The sequence below is a fragment of the Papaver somniferum genome, chromosome 3, assembly GCF_003573695.1.
Source record: "Papaver somniferum cultivar HN1 chromosome 3, ASM357369v1, whole genome shotgun sequence".
NCBI classification, from domain to species: Eukaryota; Viridiplantae; Streptophyta; class Magnoliopsida; order Ranunculales; family Papaveraceae; genus Papaver; species Papaver somniferum.
Genome location: NC_039360.1, coordinates 176,121,463 through 176,127,704, shown reverse-complemented (window position 1 = coordinate 176,127,704; position 6,242 = coordinate 176,121,463). Strand labels below are relative to the sequence as shown.

The window sequence follows — 6,242 nt, the reverse complement described above, 5'->3', positions numbered from 1 at the left end:
CTGGTAGTAACTATCACTTATTAGATGATCTGAACTATTACGTCTAGATAACAATCATCTCTTATATAGATTATATGAACTGCTTGTTGTAGCAGCAACAATCTCCAAGATAATATGAACTGCTTACTCGAGGCACCAACTATCTCTAGATGTAGCAGTGACTTAGATAAAATGGATAATATGAGTTGCGTAACAACAACTATCCCTAACTTAACACATCATCAGTAAAGCCAATATAACATTCTCGATACCGCTAATTTCAAAAAAAAAAAAAAAATCTGGCCACAACCTGCAAAAAATATATGCTAGAAACAGTAACACCATCCACTACAAATTCATTAAACCACTCATAATTTAATTCACTCAGCACCTGACACTTTGTCAATTAATTACAAGTTTATAATGGAACAGTCCACTTTGTCAATTAATTACAAGTTTATAATGGAACAGTAAGCTATCAGGCAATCAATTAAAGAGTTGTTAAGAAGATGCATGAGAGAATTTGCATACATATATGTACTAAATGAAGTACCATTTCAAATCAAGAACGTCAGTATGCCGATCATTTTAACAAACATTTACATGGAACATGCCCTCATGCCCATACTATTTTAATATGACATATTCATTTTTCATACACAAACACCACAAGTGAAGAATCATTTTATAAGCTAATTGCACTATGTAAACTTCAAAAATAACATTTCTGTATATCTAGAAACATCCGCAAATTCAATTTAAGTTATAAAGCAGGGGTTTGTCCCTTCCGTATCAGTACTAGCATAATATACACAGTAAGGTGTTCAAATACACAACCTTTCAATAATGAGAACTAACGGTTCCTCTCCGTTCTACGGATACCATTGAATTTTTATACCACTGTGTATTAGTTAGTCCAAGCATCCATTTTAAGTCAACTAAGTTCCACTAAACAATTACAAGACTAGCAATTCGCATAGAGTATATTAACGAAATCAAGTAGGATTCACAAGTTAGTACTATAAGAAAATAATAAGTCCTCCCCTAGCATAAAAGAAAATGATGTTTGATCTGTACATAAAACATTTCAGCTTCCTTTCAAAGGAATTAGTGATTTAATACAAGTCAACAAAACGTCAGAGCCACTCATGAAGAAAGAAGATAATGTACCTGTAAAGTAACTGACACAAGAGTGACTTACGTTCTTTGGGGAAATGTTTTTATGCGTCCGTTAACCATCTAAGCTCCACATAAACAGTAAATTCATCAACCAAACAGTGATTAGGAGCTAGTGTTGCTTATATTATAATATATAAATAAGAACAAAAACAATAAAAAATATACTAAGTAAGACACTTTTTATACTCACACGCAAACGATGCACCGGAACATTTCTTAGTACTTACTAATAATCCCTAAATGTATCGGAACGTAATTTACAAACTCTTTCCAACTTATCGGAAGATGTCCTAATACGTACTGGATGTCAATGGATCAGAACACACTCTTAAGCATCGGCACCAAAATTCAACTAGGGAACAATTTCCATATAACTTGTCACCCTAAATTTATAGTTCTGAAGTCTAATTGGAGTAGCTATTACAAGTTTGTAAGACCAATCTCACACTTATCAGTTAGATAGCTTTGTAAGCTAAAGAGAAAAATTCAATATGCTTAAGGCACAATAGAAAAATAAAGATATGTTATAATAGTTGGAGAAACTATGCACGTCTTATACTACAAATCTGACACAACTAAGTTGATCTCACTTGATCCAAAGTGAAGGATATGAGAACATCACCAATTAACTCCGATGGAGTGTATATATAGTAATATCACTAAATCTTCCATAAGCATATAACAAATACATAGATTAAAATGAAAGAGGCGATATGACAAACACCTACTACAACATCATTAGTTTGAGTAGCATTTCCAAATCCGTACACTAGTACTAAAAACAACGAAAAAGGGTGACGCCATACATGAGTAAGACTAGCATAACAACTAGTGCCAGCAAACAAGAAATCTAATAACATATTCACGAATCTAATTAAAAGTGTAAGAATAATCTAGACACATCCTACCCGTTACCGATACCCGCTGCAAGTAATTTGAAGCAGATGCAATATCCTTGCATTGTGCTTCCACTAAAATTACAACAGCTCAGTCAATAGTTCAAGACTCAAGTTCACATTTCCTTCGGAACTTTTCTCAAAAACTTGGTGTGCAGTATTTTGTTGATGCTTAGAGGTATGTTTTGCCTTGTTGTATTCAGGTTCTTTTATAGCTCTTCCTTACCTGAAGATCAAATCTAACACACAGCCATATCTCCTACTACTACTGGGATGGAGTACATTATCCAATCTGTAGCATGCATTCACAAATTCTGCACAAACATTTAAAAGAAAACTAGACAGTATAAACAGATAGGGAAAAGCCCCAATATAAACATGCCTCAATTCTTTTATCAACTGAACTAAAATCAATCAATTTCTATAAAAATACGTAAAGGAAGGAACAAGCACCTTTAACCTCTTGTCAAGATTTAATATCAATAAAATAGAAGTCTGATAGTTCTAACTCTAGAACAAAACCAAAAATGGCAGAAACCCAAGTTTCCCTGTTTTACTACATACCTTGGATTCAAGGGAGAAACTGTATCGAGATACTGAGTTCCAACACAAATCAGGTGCGATAGCACAACCCAATCGATATGCATCACTTCAGATATCACCAAACTGAAAACCAATGAGCGAATCATCCTACTGCGTTTTTAAAACCAACCATTACCGACTTTAACAACAACTTCAAGTGTTCAAATCTCTACATAATTCACTCCGGCATAATTTCAGTCAAATTCCCTGAATTTGAGATTGCCGACGAAAATGAAAGAAGAGAGAAAGAAAGTGATCCCCTCAATTGTTTTTCATGGAATGAGAAATCATCAGAGAAAGAAAATACAGGAAAGGGATGAAAGGGGAAGAAGATCGAATTTTCCTTACTCTCTGTTTCTCAGTTTATATGTTAACCAAAAATATGACACGTGTCTAGTAAAATCCCGAAATGGACGAAGGGTTGCAAAGGGACTAATCCCAATACACGTTACAATTCTATCTAGAAATACTATTTCTCTCTCTTCTAAGATATTCTATTAGCTCTACCTTCTCTCATCTTCGGCAACCTCATTTTATACGAGAAGTTGGTTTACTGTGGACCTCAAGCGAATAACCTCCTTACAATATGAGCTTTACTATACAACAACAACCATTTACTAAGGGCGCATCACCTTTGTGACCACGTCATAGTTAATGGTGGCTTCGGTTGGTCATTACCCGAAGCCCCCATTCTCATGTCTTCGGCTCTGGCCAAATCCATGTGCTTACATTAGCCCCCTGACTGTTTTGTCAAGACTTCCAGGCTTGGCAATCAGTCACAGTTTGTGTAAGAGCGTATCCTCAGAATTATCAATCCAATGTGTCTTGTTGCTTTCATCGTCTCGTCTTCTTGAAGCCTCTTCTTAGCCATGACTCCGGCAGCTGGCTACATTGCTTTGCTATGGTATTTGAGAAGACTCGGAGCACAATTGGACTCGCATATGATGCCTCATTAAAACCTTGACATGGAAAACTCAGTGGAACAAAACCTTGCCGAAGGTAAAAGAGTACAACGCCATAAATCCATGTAAAGTTACTTCGTTGAAGTTCATTTCTCTTTGAGTCTTTGTAATTCCTTGCTCTTCTCACAGCCCCGTGACATAGATTCTCCAGTGTTCAGTCACTTGACTATATAGTTTTGACTCTTTGAATTTCCAGTGGATGTTCTGTCTCGGCAAATAGTCATAGCTCATGCAGGAACGCTAATGGGAAGCATCGAACACCTTTAACCGCTTGGTCTCATCGTTTTCTTAGAGAATCACTTTCTTGACCGCGTCATCGTTGTTGATTGCTCCGGGTATACATCAGTCATAGCCCCTACTCTTGCTTCTTCCATGTGAAATATAATTAACAGTCTCGACAGCATTCAGTGCTCTTAGGGAGGTGCGTCTTTGTTTTCTCGTTCTCGTCTTTGGGTTTTCTGGTTTTCTTCTTTACTTCATCCCCTTGTATCTTCTCACAATGATGTGTTATTACCTTCACGGTTTCCTCTTGTATCAGTTGTCTTTCTTTCACTTCTTTATTTATCATTAGCAGGGTTCAGTTTTCATGATTTTCTCGGTTGTTGTATGATAGCGGGAAGATGCTTTAATATGTATGTCAAGATCTTTCTTCATTGCTCCATCGAATGAATTGTTTAAGATTCGATGTTAATTCTTTGATTTATCCTTCGAAGTGTGGTTTGCCCGGGCCATAGACTGTCGAAGTTGATGTTGGCGGTGTCATTAGAATGTGACGTCTTAGTGGTTTTATCAAGAGTTTAGCCGATGGCGTAAGGATGGGTGAGGCGGTTTGCTTGTTCTTCATTATTAGTTCCATCTCCCCCTTCTTTTCTTTTCTGATCCAGTAACTTGTCTCACGCAATTGGTTGCTCCTTCCAAGATTTCGAGGCTTAACCATTCAAAGGCTTGTGGCGTTCAGCTCCTCGTCACAATGGACTCTGTATTGCTCTTGTGAAGATTTTATTGCTCTTTATGACCCGTGATCGCTTGCTCTCGGGATTTTTTACTTTCCTCGGCTGAGATCGCTTGAGCTTCATTTTGTGTTGGATTCGAAAATACTGTGTTCATAGTGATGCGTTTTTGTTTTTTTTTTTTGCTTATATTTGCGGGGTCTCGAAATCCTCAAGTTTTAAGTCACATCCGATGTTGTATAACCTTGGAGTTTACATCTTTTGTGCGAGCTTGGTTTCGGTGTATGATTTGGACTTGGGTCATTTTTGTTTTAAGTTTCAGCTTCAAGGCTTTGCACCCTTTTTAGACCTAAGTCATATCCGTTATACACATCTTTTATATGAGTTTGGTCTTGGTGTAAGATGTCAGATTTAGGTCCTTTTCATTTTAAGTTGCATCTTCAAGGCTTGGCACCCTTCTTAGACCTAAGTCATATCCGATGTTGTATACATCTTTTGTATGAGCGTGGTCTTGGTGTAAGATGTCGGACTCAGGTCCTTTTCATTTTAAGTTGCAGTCTCAAGGCTTGACACCCTTCTTAACTCTATCTCCCAACCGATGTTTTTTGGATCTCTAGTTTGGCACCTTTTGTAGGGGAAAGGTTTGGGGTATACGAGGTGAGCTTATAAAAGGTACATGCTTGCACATCATACCCCCAGCAGCCCCGTAATCCTAGTGTGATTTTCATCCCATCCGGTGCTTTCGGAGCCTACGGACTCACACCTTTCGTAGGGATCACACCGACCGGTGCTTGCGGAACTTTAGGTTCTCGTAAGAGGGTATCTTTTGAAATCACAAGAGTGGAGACTAACGACCGGTGCTTGATGAACTTTAGGCTCACTTTCATTCTTTTTTTTTCATTGGTTGTACTCGTAGCCTAGCCATACTCATGGCATTTCTCATCTCATAGTTCTCGGTGTTATGAGCCTCCCGGTATGAGGAAGGTTTTTCGGCGTTATGAGCCTCTCTTCCGGTATAAGGAAGGTTTTCGGCATTATGAGCCTCCTTTCTGGTATGATGAAGGTTTTTCGATGTTATGAGCCTCTTTTCCGGTATGAGGAAGGTTTTCGGCGTTATGAGCCTCTCTTCCGGTATGAGGAAGGTTTTCGGCGCTACGAGCCTCCCTTCCGGTATGAGGAAGGTTTTTTCGGCGTTATGAGCCTCTCTAACCAACTGCAAAGAATTCAAGACGAGAGAACATGAATGCAAACGAGAATTTGGGTAAGTTGTGGAAGTGTAAACAATTAATCATTGGTGATACAATAGTCTATCCGCCCCCAAGCATGTGCAAACAAGAGTAAGATTAAAATGTGACAGATCATGCGCAAGTATTATATCTATCATGTTCTCAATCAAGAAATTATACAGGAAGTGGTTGTCTGCCTATTTATGTACAAATAAAATGAAGTAATATGAGGGTCTAGTACAAAAGTGCACCAAATGTTTATGGATGCACTAGGCACAAGGGATGATTATTACAACCATTTGAGCGCGTTCATCATATATTTTGTGACTAACTTATATCTATATGCTAGCAAACTGGTAGGCAAACTAAATTATTTAAATGCAGGGCACGCGAAAATTCACTAAATAGTTATAACTTCATTGACATCTAGTAATGAGCTTAGGCCTAATACAACATTCATATAAATAG

At 37.7% G+C, this 6,242-nt stretch overlaps 1 long non-coding RNA gene across 2 annotated transcripts; it reads right to left on the bottom strand.

Annotated features, from left to right (window-relative positions):
* Positions 1–999: 999 nt before the first annotated feature.
* On the bottom strand, positions 1,000–3,097 carry LOC113358105. 2 transcript variants are annotated; one of them, XR_003364199.1, is made up of 2 exons: positions 2,619–3,097; positions 1,000–1,218 (listed from the first exon to the last, which is right to left on the bottom strand). It is a non-coding gene; the product is annotated as an uncharacterized LOC113358105 (long non-coding RNA). The 2 variants fall into 2 exon arrangements; XR_003364198.1 differs by lacking the exon at positions 1,000–1,218 and adding an exon at positions 1,799–2,368.
* Positions 3,098–6,242: the final 3,145 nt, after the last annotated feature.